The sequence below is a fragment of the Zonotrichia albicollis genome, chromosome 1, assembly GCF_047830755.1.
Source record: "Zonotrichia albicollis isolate bZonAlb1 chromosome 1, bZonAlb1.hap1, whole genome shotgun sequence".
In the NCBI taxonomy this organism is placed as follows: Eukaryota; Metazoa; Chordata; class Aves; order Passeriformes; family Passerellidae; genus Zonotrichia; species Zonotrichia albicollis.
Window position 1 is genome coordinate 12,411,085 of NC_133819.1, and position 17,326 is coordinate 12,428,410.

General features: G+C 37.9%; 1 long non-coding RNA gene across 1 annotated transcript in view; it reads left to right on the plus strand.

The window, feature by feature from the left end:
- LOC141725252 (uncharacterized) overlaps window positions 1-16,823 on the plus strand; it is a 37,407-nt gene extending 20,584 nt beyond the window's left edge. The window contains exons 2-6 of the long non-coding RNA XR_012577101.1: window positions 3,476-3,587; window positions 4,075-4,274; window positions 11,659-11,822; window positions 13,114-13,261; window positions 15,905-16,823. This is a non-coding gene — a long non-coding RNA (uncharacterized LOC141725252). The remainder of the gene's footprint in view (window positions 1-3,475; window positions 3,588-4,074; window positions 4,275-11,658; window positions 11,823-13,113; window positions 13,262-15,904) is intronic.
- The last annotated feature ends 503 nt before the right edge of the window (window positions 16,824-17,326 follow it).

Consider the following 17,326-nt stretch of genomic DNA (forward strand, 5'->3'; position numbering starts at 1 on the left):
TCCAGGTATAAACCAAATATATGAGTCTATAGACACTTTGGATAGCTCAAAAATCTGACATTATTTTATTCAAAACACACCATCTTCACCTTTGAAATAATAACATCCCTTGGAAATGTGTGATTCTGCAATGAGCTGCAAATGTTTGCTGTAGAGACATGAGTTATAAAATAACCATCATGGATAGGCCAGCCAATAAACTCATTCCCAGACCTGTTTCAGGCATTAATGTTCAGTCAAAAGCAAACCCTTTAATATCTGGTTATGTACTCAAGTTAGGATGTTAATTACAATTTACTTTTCTTCCAAGTGTGCATTTCTCTCGTTCTTTCTGTCATATTTCATATTTTCTGTATCAGTGACTATAGATATACTCAAATGGGTTATTCATTTGTTCATACCTCAAACAATGACTATCCTAATAAGCCATTAACAGCCAGCTGACCTATTCAGTATCTCCAAACAAACATAAAGCAGTGCCCTGTGGAACTGCAGAAGGGAACTCAATATGGGTGAATACCAAGCTCTGCATTACCTGAGAAGAGATGCAAATTTTACCTCTGCATTTTTTTTGGCATCTCTTAGAAAGCTGGAGAGACCAACATTTTGGAGATGGGGGGAGGAGGGAGGAACATCTGTAGTAAATGTCTGCTAGCTCTATGACATGTATGTTTTGCCGCTGGAATGCTAATGATACACTGACCTCTTTCCAGGTTGCTATTTTTACATTATGGTGCCTTTCCCATTCCCCTTTCCCTTCCCTTTTATTTTCATTTTTTTCTTTCCCTTTTATTTTCCTTTTTTTTCCTTTGGTTTTTTCCTTTCCTTTTTATTTTCCTTTTCCTCTTCTCTTTTCCCTCCCTAAAGCCTTCTTCTTGTGCCTGCAATTGCCAGCTCAGAGTATTTATCACAATTCAGAAATTCCCCAGGAAAATTAAAAAAACCCAAAACTGTAGGAGGGTGTGTATGTCCAAATGAGATGTTTGGGGGTTTTTTTTCTAATCTTCAGTGACAAATGCAGAATACAGGTCAGATGTGAGAAAACGAGGTAGGTAGTGCTCTCCTGGGTCAAATATCACCATGGTCAAATATCACCAAAATGGGAACCACACCTAGTGTGCAAATTTTGGGTGAATTTAATGTTGTCAGTAGCAGACTAAAAAGGAGCAATTGCTGCTTGACTGGGAGCTGTCACTGCTTTCACAGGAGGCTCCTGCCCTGCCCTTGCCTGTGGCTCAGGGCTGGATCAGTTCTTGCTTCTGCCTTACTCTGTGCTTTCCTCAACCACTCAGTGCTGTAAAGGAACACAACCGGAACCCAACCAGAGCACAGCCCCAAATGTGAGCATGTCCAAAGCCAGCCTAGGAAAGAACTCATATCTGGATAAAAAATGTGAATCAATTTCTTGGCTTTTTAAAATTTCTTCGTGTTTTGTTTTGTTGTGGTGTGTGAGGGGATGATGTTAAAATATGTCACTCATTCCTCCCAATTTTTGTACTGAGTACATCTGCGGAGTATGGGTTATATAAGTGCTGTCATGTGAATACCTTCCAGTGTGCAAGCCTCTTCCTTACAAAAAAACAAAAAACCAAAAAAAACACCCACACAAAACAATCAAACAAAAACAAAAAAAAACCTCAAAAAAATTAAAATCCACACCTACCATCCATGTCACAGAGATGAGTTATTACAAAAAAATTACTGATGTAAGAATCTCATTCAAATTCTTTGTTTTGATCCTTCTGGTGTGTGTGGAAATTTTCCTTCCAGGTGATGAGGCAAGAGTCTCAACTCTCAATCTGTCCCAAGCACAAACACTCCTAAATGATTTGCCAGTACCTGTTCAAGCTTCATACATATTTGATGCTATTTATTGGTGATTATGAACATGAGTACTTGATAATATTCTACTTCAGCCACACAGGTTATAATAAAATTATGCTGTTTGTTCCCCTGTTTCTTATACTCATTAACCTACTTTATGAATTTTCTAGAAAAAATTGAATATGTTTAATTTTTTTTATTGCCAGAACTTCAAAGACTTTCATTTTTGTAGGAGGAAAATGTAAACTATTGAAGAAAAAAACAAACAAACATACATTCCCAATGTTTTGTATTTCTATAAATGAGAACAAATGAAGTGCTAAATGTTAAAGTATTTCAACAAATACCATTCCAAGCAAAAAAAAAAAAAAAAAAAAATCTTCTTTTTAAACAGCAGGGTGAAAGAAACAAAAAAAGCCAAAGCCAAATACTGAAGTACCTTGAAAATACAGCATATCTGAATTCAAAGGATACTTTTTCTCTTAGAATGGCCCACAGAATGATAACCTAAGTTTTAGTTTCTTCCCTTTGTTACTTCAAATAATAAATATCATAGGAAAAGAAAAATATATGCTGACAACAGACCCAACCTGAAAGTACTCATTTTCTACAATATAATTAGAAAAATACTCAAGAACCTGGCAAGAACAGCTATGTGCCATGCCAGGGATCATGCTAAGCAAGCAAACCCATAATTGAAATCCTGTGAAAAATTTGGTCATGACAGCCTCAGCATACCTATCCTGTTGTAATTTGCCGTGAACAGTTCCAGGTTGCTCTGGTATTTCTTGCAGAAAGCCATCTGACAGCTGTAGGTGTTATGCCTTGTGCCTATAAAGCAGGAGATTATACTGGAAAACTTAATAAAATGACACCAGAGAAATGAAGCAAGTTGAAAGGCTCTAACTGGCTCATCCTCCCAGTCAGACAGTGGAAAATTAGAAGGGAGGAAAGTCCCAGTAATTTAAAGATGTTATAAAGTGTTCCCAAATGTGTTCTAAGTAAGGATTTTAACATCTGTAATGAAGGTGGACATTTGCAAAATTCATGGTATGAAGAAAGGAAAAACTGGGTAATATGTCCCAGCCATATTTCTGGTGTTTTGGATCCTGGAGTACTAGGATCCCATAAGGATCCCATAAGATGCTTTCTTTCCTTGATCCTCAGCTGGGACCTTACAGTACCTAATTGTTTCAAAATACATGTCCACTTTTTGAAACACGAAATTTTCTAAGGTTTTATTAATTTGTTTATCTTTTCCAGATGGTCATAAGTTCTTTAAGATCTATATTTTCACTTAGCCATACAGAGAAATCCTGGCTTTCCTTCCCCACACAAGTACAGATTGGCTCTACATCAAGGTCACACATCCAACCTGCCCTGCACACCCTATGAACTCACTGCAAACCTCATGATTTTTTGTATGTTGAGCTTACTTTGTCACGCACAGATTAATTAAATAACAGATTGCTTTAGGTCCAACAGGTTCTTGATTAAGCTAAGATTCTGGGAATGTTTTGCACCGGACAGTTTATGTTTGTCTGAAGCCTGCACACCTGAACTGCAGGTCTGTTCAGTACAGACATAGAAGGTAGAATGTATCATGGTGTGCCTAAATCCATCAGAAATATCTTTTCACTATTTTTTTCAGAAAGATGCTTCTTCCATTATCCCATGGACTCCTCCTTACACAGTATGCCTTTTGTGTGAAGACAGAGCTGGTACAAGATAGAGTCAACACTTCCTATGTATCCTTTTGAAAGGTTTTGTAATTTTTAGTTTCCCTTGGCAGCCAGGCAAAATCTGGAGCAAACCTTAGTTTTGAATTAGTACCAGAAATGTTTCAATTAGGATCTGAAGAGGAAGAGCTGAAGAAGTGGGGGTGGTGGTGAGGTGGTGAAATGCGTGTGTGTGCACATCCCCAGACTGTGGAGTGTTGGTGTGAAGGCTCCTGCAGGGAGCAGGGAACAGAGCCAGATCTCATGAGGAGTTACAAGTTTAATTTTATTTCAAATAGAGTCTCATGGAGTGCTCCTGTTACTCAAGCTTCCTTAGTGTCACTTCTTAGTTGAGTAACTGCAGTCACCAGCGTGGCAATGCCTCAGACTGGGAATTTCAAAAAAGCCTAAGGGAATTAGAGGCTTTTGAACTGAGTTATCTCCCCTAGGCTCTCCTGAAAACCTCAGGCTTAATCTTTTGTTTTCCTTCTTTCTTTAATGATGTCTATAATCTTTTTCCCCTCACTTGCAGGCATCAAAGAGATTCTTTCCCTCTTGAAAATTGACAACATTTAATCACTGGTAAAATAGAAATTTTTCTTAAACTCATCACTTGGGAGCCCCTACTCATCCAGAGCACCATACATGCTCAAGTGACAGCTATCATCTGCTTTCATTTGCATTGGGGAAATTCTGAATTACATGGAGACATTGAATGTGAAAGCTTATCAGGTACTTAGCTTGGCATTATTTTTTGTGCTCTGCCAGAGCTGATGTGTGCTGTTTATGTCTAACAACTATATTATTATGGTTATTGAGCAAAACAGCTGCAGAATGAATGTTTATTTCTTTTCAGATGATTTTCCACAGATCAGGTGATGCTAAATTACACTGTCTGCAGTTTTTATCATAGTGCAAAATGTAGCATAATTTTAAATCCATAATTTTAATTCTTTTATTTAAATTTTGCCTTTATAGAAAAACAGCCCAAAGATGAAAATTGATACAGAATACCATACAGTTCACTGACTTAGAGGCACCTTATGCTAGTGATTTAAATGAAATTTTCAAGGACAAGACTAAATATGTTAGACTAAGCATCTGGTTTTACAGGCATTTGCTGCAGAAACCAGGAGACTGGAGGAGGTGTTCACAAATCATGTTCTGAAACATTTTCATCCAAGTGTTTTGTGGAGATAGAAAAAGAGGGCCCTTAGAGATTTCCCCACTTTGCAGCCGCCATCAAAACCAGTTCAGTTTGTCTCCTGGTGTCTTGAGGCTGTTCATCTGGAAGATTTCTTTATAGTGGGATCAAACGGAGTAATCATGCATCAGCCTCCCCAGTGCCTGCTTAAAGGCACCACAGACACTGTGGGACCAGCAAGCTCTGCTCTCTTAATTTCACTGACCTCACTGAACCCTAAGGCTTCGCTCTACAGGCATCCAACCCAGCACTGCCATATTTGTGTCACATCTAGCCTGAAGGTACCAGCCCCATGTGACTTAATAATGCATGTTTCCTGAGCAGAGGAATTAAGAAAGCCTAGTTTCCCATAGCTTTCTGCCTTATGGCTGCATTCCTTGGTGCTAGAGAAAACATAAAATGAGTGAGCAGTGCTGTTCTAAATGTGAGATCTCCAAAGATCTCAGAAGGGTGAATTCTCTAGTCACCAAAAGGGACATATTGCTAAAAAATCCTTTTTCTGTTGCTTGACCTTTGATTTTAGACTGTCTGGAGGAGTGAGACCTTTACTCTTATAAATTAATCCAACAGGTAAAAAGTTACTAATGGGCGATGGGAAATGGACAAATTGGCACATACAAATGCACACCCAAAGCAGAATGCTGGAAGACTAATTTCAAAAAAAGAAAATACAGTAAAAATTAAAAAGGTGATTTGAATGAAAATTTTGCTAGTGGGTGGGGAAGAGTTCTTATTGATTCTTCCTGCTCCTCCATCTATCGCCCCCTCATCATCTTCTACAACTACTTTGCCATTTCTGAAGGTCAGGCTAAATCTCAACATATGCTTTTAATTTGAGGTCTTAAGGCAGCATTTCCCAAACTAGGAAATCTGGAAGCAAGCCTGGAAGTGCAAATAGGAGTGGAGTCGTGAATGGAAAAGTTTGGCAACTGTGGTATAGAGCTTACTCATTCCACCCAACCAGACTTTCAGCAAGATGTGCTCGGTTTACAACTGAATTAAGCAGCTCCTTGCATTGATGGCCTTCAGAAAAAGGCATCTGGTAGAGCTGTGCTGTCTGTTCTGCTCTCTGAGTTGCACCCCTCATTATAAAACTCAAATATTTTAATCAATATTTAGTCTTTCCTGTGCAATAGAGCTTTTAACAAAAATCTCTGTGGAAATTCTGCTATAAGAACAAACAACCCTACTCCCTTCCCCATCTCCCCTGTGGGCACTGGCTCTTTCACAAAATGGTCTCATGTATAAAGGCACTTGCAGGGCTGTCACTGTGTGATCTGATGAAAGGATGGAACCCTGCTGCTGGTGATGTTGAAATTACCTCATAATTATTGGCTGAAATTCTGTCCTTGCAGTCAGTGGCAAAAATTCCCTGGCAGTCCATGTGCGAGACAGGGATTTCCCTCTTGTCACTGTCCGTGGAGGGTGAATTTCTCAGTGTGGGGGTGTTTGTGGTTAGTGTTGCTGCAGTTGTATTGTGAGTGGTTCTAAGAAATTCCTCATCCCCAAATTTCGGTGTAATGGACAAAATAATTCACTGGTTCTAACTCAGTCTTCTCATTAGTGGTTATATGATTTGGGGTATCAAAGCAGAAAACTTTGGCAGGGATTTTTGTGGGGAAAAGGAGGGACAAAAAAAGAGTATAATCCATGACTTTTCAGGGAGTGCTTCATGTGTAAACTCCGTATTTTATTATTTTATTTATTTTCCTTCTCTTTAAAAAAAAAAGTTTACTCCCATTTACCTCCATTTGGAACTGTCCTCAAAAAAAAAAAAAAAAAAGAAAAAATCCACGCCTGTTATATTTAAGCAGACTAGGAGTAAATGACTGATATGCTCAAGTGATTTGAGACCTTTATCATGACTCTGCCTACTGTTGTGACATTTAAGTCTTGAATGGTTCCATTTTCAATCAGGTATCCAACCTGAAATGTTTTTATACCACTGCTGTGCACACAGATCCTGTGGATAATTGCTCTAATCGCCTCACATTTGCAAATGCTCTCTGGGGACTTGAACCCAGGTCTTGCTCCTGCTCTATTACAGGGGAAGTGGAAGGAGCAACTCTCCTAGTTCACAATAGCATTGGTGAGGAGTAGTTACTCTGAACTCTCAATTATATGGAGAAAATCTGCACATCCTGCCCAATTAAGATTTCTTTTTCCCATAGAGCAGGTTCTAAATTTTTAAATAGTTTGATTGGAATTCTAAAAGCAGCAAGAGAGAAGATTAATCTTGTTAATAATTAGAAAGCTGAATGCTAACATTTTTCCCCCATAGGAGCTGCCTCAATGTTATTACTCTCCCAGCTAACAGCAGTTATAGTCTGTGTGTAAGGAACCTGGTATACATGTAAATTGACCAACAGTTTGTTTAAAGTGAGGAGTTTAATTGTGTCTGCCTCTTGATTTGCACTACAAAATGGAAGGATGCAGGGACAAGGTAAAACAATTGATCCCATGGCTGAAGTGGTCAACCTACATCTTTGCTTTCCTTGTGGTATAAGGAAATGTTGCTTCTAAGCCACATCCTCTGTAAACCAATATAAGGAAATGTGCAAGTTCCTCTAAAAACTGAGATGTGATAGCTGTTGTTCAAACATGCCTTTTGCACTTTCTGCTTTCTGGTTTAGTCTAACACAGCTCAGTGTAGGCAGAGTAACCCAGAGCATGAGGCAAAAATCCCTTTTGATGGGTTCTCCCTGTACAGAAGCTCCCAAATATGGTTCATTTGTCAAGATCACTTTTTCTCTTCCTGTAGGTCTATGGCATGGGGCTTTCAGAGGCCTTACACATACCCGTCAAAATTGCCATCTAAATATCTGTTTAAAAATTTAATTCTTATTTCTATAACAATGGAGGTCATGTAACTTGTTACAACCTTGTCAGAGTAGCAAGAGACCAGAGTAGGGGGTAACTGCAAGTCTAGTTGTCAGATGGTGGCTTTTTGGTTTTTATTCTGATAAGACTTTTGAACTAAGGTCCTGCTCTTCATTTGTGAGCATGCTAATCACTCATAAAAATTTATCCCTCTTTTTCTTTTCCTCCAATTGCAATATTTAATTAAATATTGGAGAGAACACTGCCAACACAGATGGCTGGCAGATATACCAGTCCACCTTTGCTGCCACTGTGTGCAACAAATGAGACAGGAATTAAGGGTTCCTTTCTCAAGTGGATATACAAAAAAATCTGTATCATAATACAGAAGAGAGATTAGATGATGCTACACTAACAATAACTAGGTTATTTCTTTTTGTTTCTGTGCTTAACTACTTGAATAATTGTATTTAAATATCTGTCACAAAGAATGTGTGTTTATATGCATATATAAAATTTATTAAAAAGATTATTCAATGTTACATCAGGAGAAAAAAAATCTTTTTTTCTTAGCTACAAAAGACTTTTAAAAACAAAAGAAACATTCACCAGGTTTCTCCCTCACTTAAAAGCCATCATGGTTCACTATTCAAGTCCAGTAACATACACTGGGTGAACTGAGATTAAAAGCATTATTATCTTCTTTCTGAGCATTTTATACTAAAATAACCATACATTTTAAAAATTAATGTCATAAAAACTGGAATTTTAAAAATATTTTTACAAGTTGTAGACTTTTGTCCTATATGAAAAATTAAGATATTAATCACAATAGATCATTACTGTTTTCCCAGCAGTTTCACTTCTCAGAAAAAAGACTTTTTCTTTTCAAAATATCCTAACTGCTTACTAAATATCAAAACAATTTAAAATTGTGTAATATTTCATAGATCATCTATATAATTTCTTTGCTCCATTAATGGAGCCTAAATTATGAAATATTAGAATTGCAGAAAAATATTTGTGATGAGCAGTATGATACAGTGGAAGGAAACCCTGAATTATTATTCCTCCATCTTGAGGCTTTGGTCTTTCTTGCATCTAAAGAAAGGCATTTATTTTTATGTAAATTTCACTCTAAGATAATACACAGGTGAATTCACTGGTAAAACTGAAGAAGGAGCTTTGAAAGCTGTTAAAGTCTTGCATAACTCAATGTCTTTTTCTGGTCTGTGTATTTCTTCAAGGATGGAGAGAGATAATAAATCATACATTATTTTTCAGAGAAATTTGCATCATGTCCAGAAGTTTCTAATTTTTTCCAGCTTTTTCTATAGATCAGAATTGGCTTCTTAGTTATGAATGAATATGAACTCAGATTTCTTTTCTTAAATATGAGAGATTTTAGACAGACTTTTCTTTGAGTAAATCTAACACAATGACTGAATTGATGTGTAAACTTTATTTATTTTTATTTCAATAGAAAAATATAAGGGAAAAAGACTCCATAGCCCGATGATATTTCTGTTCACTGAATATCAAGGGCTTTTTAATACAAAAAAATCCATATGAGGGCTTAAGAAAGAGAATATTCATAGAGAATAATGTTTACATTTTGTAAGTGTATCCAAGAGATGTCCTTGTGAAGGACAGAACTCAAAATTCCATGACCAATCATCAACAGTGGTCACAACACCACAGTAAGTTTTACATCAGCATTCATTTAATCTTCTTCAGAAGTTTAGAATATCTAGCAGTTGTCATACTGTATTTTAAAAATATAACAAAAATTATAGTTGTGAATTACCATCATCAAATATAATTGCGCACGATCATCGCTATCACAGCACTGCGAGTTAATGTCTCATATTAGCAGTTAATCACATACCTTAAATGGGTCCGTGGTGCATTTTTATGAACTCTTTAATGTGCATTGGTGAAGAATGCAAATTGTGGAGAAGAAAAGAACTTAGGCAAAATCATTTTGTTGTTAATTTCAATATAGGAAGCCAAAAAGCTGAAAGTGGTCAGAGCATTTAAGCAGACATTAAACATTCACTAGATTACAGAGGTTTTTTCCTAGATTGGGTGCTGCACTTTACAAAGGAGTGCTTCAAAAGCTGTCAGAATGAGGTGGGAAATTCAAAACTCATATGGAAATAGCTTCAGGGTAACAATTCATGAGACACCTCATGAAAGAACATGAAGTAGTTTCTCACACAGAAATTTGTAACTTCAATAGGTGATTATTATGCTGTGTATATTTTTGCAGTCTTTGTAGGCAAGGTTCAAAGACTGAAAAGGGAAAAGACAATTTCCTTCAGTGCTATAGAAGAAATAATTTCACAAATGATTAAATTTTTGTCTTTAATCAGAAAATCTGAGTTGGTGAGTATGTATATATGCATAATTTATAACAGACAACTGGACATTTTTGAAATAATTTTTTAGAACAAGACACTGAACATTTTCAGTCCTTTCTAAGGGGAATTAGACAGTGCTGTGAACACAGATGGATGTGCTGAAGGAGGACAGGGCAGTGCAGGCGTGAGGGCAGCTCTGGTCCAGAGACATCAGTGCAACACTTGGTCAGAAGCAAAGGGAGAAGAGCAGGTCATGGCACCACAGGGACAGTGACTGGGAGGAGATTAATTGCAGAGACCCTGTAGGGTCAAGAATCCCAGTCCCATCTGTGCAGATGGAAGGACAACCAGTGGCTGAAGTCAAGTAGAGGGGAACAGGGACTCCAACCAGAGTAGGAACTGGAAAGTGGTGACTTTTGATATAAAAAAGGATGTTTTTCCTTACAAGTGTTTGGTTGGAATAGTGGGGTCTGGAAGCAGGGAAGGAATGGGTGCTGCTAGGGAAGTACCCAAAGTGCACCTGATTCAGGTGATAGAGCCAATGCCTCCAGGCAGGAAGGGTAAAGGTTGATGGAAGTCATCTGTGAACAAGATTTCTGCCTTGGACAGTTTTTTTGAAGCACCTGAGCCCTAAATCTATAACAATGTCAATATTTTTCTGAGGTTCATCTGGGACTCAGGTTATTACTGATTGCTGCTTATCCTTGTAGGTGTTGTGAAACCACGAACAGAGACCTTGAGCAGATCAAGGGTCATTACTTGAATTTAGAATGACGGATAAAGAGAAACTGTTTGTATTTTCCTCAAATCTGCTGCAGCAAGAGAGGAACTGTGGATCTTGTGGATCAACACTTGGCTGTGTGGTGGGCAGGGGTCTGTCTTCCACAGGAATGGGAAATTTTTAATGACTAGAAAAGAGCAAATGTTACAGCTGTTTTTAAAACAGACAGGATGAAAGATCCAGGCAACAGCAGCCCAGTCAGCTTTACATCGCTCCTGTGGAGTGGAGGACTATGGAAAGCAGTCTCCTGAAAGTCATTTCCAGACACATGAAAGATAAGGAGGAGACTGGGAGAGCCCAGTCACATCAATGAAAGAGGGAAATCATGCCTGACCAACCTGACTGCCCTCTATGTTGAAACAACTGGCTCAGTGGCTGAGAGGGAGTGTGTTTGACTTTAGCAAAGCTTTGACAGGATGTCCCATGGCATCCTTGAAGTCAAGCTGATATTTATGGGCTAGATGATGGATTGTAAGGGGAGTAAAAGACTGGCTGTGTTGCAGTGTTCAGTATTGGTCAATTTTGAAAGTATGACTGGCTGGCAGGTATGGGTGGCCTCAGGAGCTGAAGTTGAGGCAGTTAGTGTGTGATATCTTCATTCAATGGACTGGATGATGAAATGGGATGGTTCTCCTTCAGATTCACAGAACGGCCACTCAAAGAGACCTTGACAAGCTGGAGTAGCAGCTGCAGAATGAAGTTGAATGAAAACAAATGCAAAGTTCATGGGGAGTGACTGGCTGGGAGCAGTTCTGCAGGGAGCCCTGAGGGACCATGATTGAGCACAAGACAGTGGGATGGCATTGCAGAAATGAACATAAGTGTGCACTGGGACACACTAGTGAGCCATAAGTACCAGCAGGCAAAGAGAATATACTACCACCCTCTATTCAGCTTTCATGTGCCTTCATCTGAAATAATGTGCCCAATTTTGGCATATTTCCCTAGTGTTGGATGGTAAACTGGAGAAGGCCCAGCAGCAGTCCAATGAGATGGGAAGTTGCATGAAGCACAGGGAACAGCTGGAAAGAAAAGGGAATGTAACTTCTTCCTGTGATAACTTGATGGTTATAGAGATTTCCAGGCTCTCCTCTCAGATCCACAGTGAAAGGGTAAGAACAAACTTAATAATTTGTAAAATTAAAATTCTGGCTAGATATATAAAAAAAATTATAATGAGAGTAGTTAAACACCAGAACAGGTTACCCAGCAAGGTTGTGGAATCTACAGCTTTGGAAATACTAAAAAATTGACTGGAAAAAGCACTGCGCAAATTTATTTGATCTTATGGATGCATCTGGTTTCAGCAGCGTTGTGCTAAATGACCTCCAAAGGTCACTTCCAAAAAATTATTCTATTATTCTATATTCAATTTATATCTCTGCACTCTTGAGTGTGGAGGATATTTTGCATCCTATTCCAGTCTAGGAATGAAACTTATGGCCACAAATAATTAGTACTCTAATTAGGATGAGAGAACTTTCTGCATCTGAGTCTCTCTGAGTCTCATTGACTAGCAGATAATTTTATGGGTATGAGAGAAACCTCTTATGCATGAAAGCTTCCAACAATACAAATGTTTATGATCCTGATACAGAGAAACCATATGTAAGCAGATGATTCATGAGATTCAGGCTTCTGTTCTGTGTTTCAATCATGTCTGATTTATGAAATGTAAACAGTGGATCCAAACACATCCTAGTTGTCAGTGGTCCTTGTGAGGCAGTAAATATCATGAATTTCAAACTGTTTAAAAATCTTTCAAAACTGCTCAGCATGCAACTGCTTTTATAGTTACATGAGCTTTTAAAATGCACATTTCCTGAAAGGCAAGCAAGCGGGAATAATTACTATTCATTTTTTTCCTCTCAGCTTAGAGAGTTAAATTGTACTCAACAGTTATTTCTCCCTAGTGCATGATACAGCAGAAATCCTTCCAGGGCAAATGCACTGCAATCACAGAGTTGGCTTCAACAGCAGAAGCACTAAAAGAAGTAATTCAGATTAATGAATGGATGATGTAGATACACTCTGTCAGCACTGTTTGCTACAGGGATCTCCTAAAGCTCTGGAAATTAAGACTTCCTCTGGAAAGTTTGTTTGCTTAGCCTGTGGTAGCTACTGAGAATCTGTTCTTTCAAGGACCCTGTTTCTCCCCACTCCATTGACTTCAGAAAGATTACCTTTTCCTTTTGTGCATGAAAAGGGTGGACAGTGCAAATCACAAAACTCAAGTGTCAAAAGACTTCATCACTGTCAGCAAGAAGCTCGAAGCTCATGATGTTTTCCCAAGGGACAGCCCACACATTCATCTGTCTTTAATAAAAGCAAATCTGCCCGGCTGTATCGGCTGATGTACTGTGCTTGCCTTGGAACAACAATCATGTGTTGTTTTTTTTTCAGTGGGAGGGTTTTCAAGATTTATGGGTGTGCTGAGAAAACATGGGAGGAATCTGCCTGGAGGGCTGATGGATCTCCATGGAATGAAAGATGTACTCAATGAAGTGCGTTTATACACACTGTCCTTGGCTTGCAGTGCAGCTTTCCAAGGGTAAGCCTCGCCCAGCCTCTTGAGAAACAACTTATTTAGTAGTTTCTCTTCCACATGATTTGTTAATTTATGGGAACAGAATTGTTGAGACTTGTTGCAGAAATGTGAGTAATCCTATTAATGGATGTGGCTGTGAAATGGGAGGTTGTGGGAAACAAGATCTTGAAGTTGTGAAACACAAATATCCATATACCTTAACATGCTTAAATATTCCAGGAGTTAAATGAGGTGTTATAAGAAGGTCCTACAACATTTTATAACAAATTTTTGAGAAATTAAAAAAGAAAATTGTGCTTTGGAAATGTTCAGACTAATTAGGTACAATGAAGAAATCCTTTATAGAAGATGCCAGTAATAATTTGATACAGTAAAAATAAAAAACCTAACTGGGACAAAAGGAAAAGTTTGGCATAATATAAGCAATTAGCCATTTAACCATAAACACTGCGTACTGGTCTAACCTCATGCCTGGAACTAAACTATGAAGTATGTATATGTTCTTCTAGGAGAGAGCTCAATGTTATGTTTTTGGTCCCATTATGCCTTAATCCTGCCCTCTGACCTCAATAATCTAGTCATTACTAGAGTCATTTAAGATCATGACATATATTCCAATCTCTTCTGTCATGCAAAGTAGCAGAGATTTAACCTCTGGGACTCCAGCCTTCTGTGCTAGCTTAAAAAGTAGTGTATCTTCCTTTCTTTCTTTTTAAATATCCTGTGTTTGCATAAAATATTCAGAATTTTGCTAAAGGAAGAAAGAATCATAGCTAGTAACATCATGAATATGACTAAAAGGTCTCATATTTCTCCCACATAAGCATTTTGCATTTTGTGCCTGGTATCCACTACTTAAGTGTTCCAGCCACTTGATATGAATATTAAAGAAAACATCACATCCTTATGGAATCACAAAATTGATCACTCTTTATGAAAAAACCTTTCTATTCATAGAGTTTTTAGAGAGGCTGCAGGTAAGATAACAATAGCTAAAATCATTCCTAGCTACAAGGTAACTCACTGCCATCATTAACTGCATTAAATTGAGGATTAAATTGAGTGCTGAACCATCAGTTTCAGGTGAAATTTTAAAGGTGCTCTAGCCAAACTAGGAATTCTGATATTCACAGGACTGAAGATCACAGCTGATACCTCAGCAGTTAGTTGTAGAAATGGAAGGGGCTTAGGAAGCTTGGGTTTCTAGAAGCATTGCTAGCAGTTTTAGGACAAAAATATCTCAAAGAAGTGGGAATCAGGCTTATGCACACAGCTGAAACAGGGTTTAATCTCATTCTGGCTGCATTACAATAACATTTAAAATGTTTCATAGCATTTAGCACCTAGTCTGTGTACATAGAAGATATGCTAGTTGGCATCTTTAGTTCTATGTATGTTAGCAATGAAAACAGATTGGATTATGACCTTAATTACAATCCCTCTCCCCTCTCATTAAAATATGAGTCTTTCTTAATCTTAATATCTTCTATAGTTCTTTCTAAATGTATAGGTGGATTCCTACCTGCAATGGTCATACCTTTTTACCAGCTGTACAGGTCAAATAACACCTCAGGTTGCAGCTTTATTTTATTACCTTGACAGTTGCTCTGTAATTAGTCAATGCACAGAATAAGCTCATAAACTATAAAGTCCCTCAGTATCTATCACTATGCCTGTTTTGATATAACTGTGCCTTTTAAAATAGGTGGGTTATTGACCTTATTGACTTAACATTTCCACTGCAACTACTGCTAAATAAAGTTGAGGGGGGAAAAAAATAAAAAAGCTAGATCTTTATGGGAAAAGTATTTACCTAAGTGTTTGCTGTCTGAAACTGATATTCAATATTGATGGATGGGAAAATAAGTCTTTCAGTCTAAGCTGTAGGTAGGATATCTCGGCAGCCCAGAGACCTACCAGTGTCATATCCATAAAGCATCAGGGAGTCTACTTCAGAGTTCAGGAAATTTGTGAATTTAAGTCTACCTACACCATCTCCATTAGTTAACCCTGGTTTTAATCCAAATTAAGGATAAATTCAGTTTTGCATTATCATGTGGAACAAAACTTTGCATTTTGCACAGAGACAATGCAAAGAAAAAGCACAGCTCAGATATGTCTGAGAAATTGAGCGCAGTAAAATCTGTACCAGAGTTAGCAACAGCTGTAGGTCCTCTCTGTAGCAGTATATGATACTGTCAATGCCTACACACCCAGCAGAGTTTACAAAATCTCTTGAGAAATCTGCAGGATGGGTTTTACACACATCTCCAAAGATTGGCATCTGTCATGGGAAGTATTGACCTTCAAAAACATCTCATGGGGATCATGATATGCAGGAAAACAGCTTTTGACACACAAGAAGTTGAGGATTGCTTGTTTATAAGCGCCTGCAATGTTTCAAATGTTGTGTGCTAATTTTTATTTTGCTGATTCTTGTACAGAATGTTCTTGGGTTTAGTTCACCTAATCTTGAAGTGTGGATGAACACTGGTTTCTGAATGCCTGTGGAGCTGTGGAGCCCACAGATTAACAGAAAACCAGATGTCAGCTCAGAAAACATCTTCATTTTAACATCAGCATTTTCTAAAGCCAGTGACGACTGTAATGCCAGTCAGAAATAAAGACTTTTGTGCTGCATTCCAGACAGTTGGAAGATGTTCAGACACTATTACTGAAGCACAGAAGAGAGGGAAAATTAAACAAGGTCCATAAAGCAGCTCTGAAGTTCAACAGCAGAAATCCCTGCTTCTTGGCTTTCTCAAGGTAACCATCATCTAGTGCTGTGCTTCCTTTCTTGCACATTCTGATTGGTTTTATTGCAGCTGTTTAGAAAAAATGCACTAAATTCCTACTGAAGTATAATTCCATGGGAGGCCTGATACAGGATAACATTAGAACATTAGATTCGGGTTCTGCCAGACTGAAAAGCCAAAAAGTATGTGAGTGGTGATTTTGGTTGTCCTCACTGTGAAGCTATTGCCTCTAATAGATTTATAAAGTTTCATAAAGTGCTGCAAAGATGCATACAAAAAAAAAATTAATCCCTGACAAAAAGATGAGTTTAGATAAAAAAGGCAGGCCAAGACAGAAAAATTGTTCTAATACTTTCAGGTGTTTCAGATAGTCTATTTTGGACTCTGCTCTCTTATGGCACTACTTAATGGACTTAAAGAAAGGGGGAGTGAACAAGGAGTGGCCAGATCTGTTGAGTGTTAAGAAGCCATTTAAATGAATCTTGATTTCCTAAGGTTAAAGGCATTTCTCTCACTCTAAGAGCAACATAGAGTTCAATACAAATTTTGCAAATTTATGAGCACATCTTCAGAATATATGAAATATGATAATTTCACATGATCTTTGAGCCACTGAACATGCAGGGATGAGGGAGGCAGCAGACATTTCAGAGACCCACAGAGATTTGGAGGGATGAGATGCTGCTTTTCATGGACACACCTCCCCTCCAACACCCTTGTACTTGACTATACCAGTGCCAGTGCTGCATAAACAGGTTCATTATTCGGCTATGCCACATGTCTGCATGAAGCTCTCTCTATTTTTTCAATCTCAGGAGGTACAGAGAAAAATAATTTACTTTAAAAGATTTTTCTCTGAAATCTTACAGAATATTTCACGTTTCACATTTGCATGATTTCTTTTTGCTTTATCTTGGTTTTTTTTTTTTGGCAAATATTTTCCTCATGTTGTTGGTGAATGTTAAGGGAAGAAGTAAGATCCAACCAGCCTGACATTTAAAACCAAATGTCTCAAGGTAAGAGTAAGAACAGCTGTCAGTAGGAATTAGCAGAAGCCAGCACTTCAGAAGAGGTTGGTATTTGACAGTGTTCATGAATACATTTCACACTGAAGATGTTACCTTTCAAACTTTAGGCTTCCCTTTTCTTTTTAAGCAATGTCTGGCCTTACTCACCCTTTTAATGTTATGAAGTGATACAATATTTTATACATGACAAGCGTGAGGGAAGAACCCTATTATCATTCTCCCATGTACATGTTGTAACGTGAATTAATGCAAGGAGGGAAATATTCATCCATTTCATGAGGACA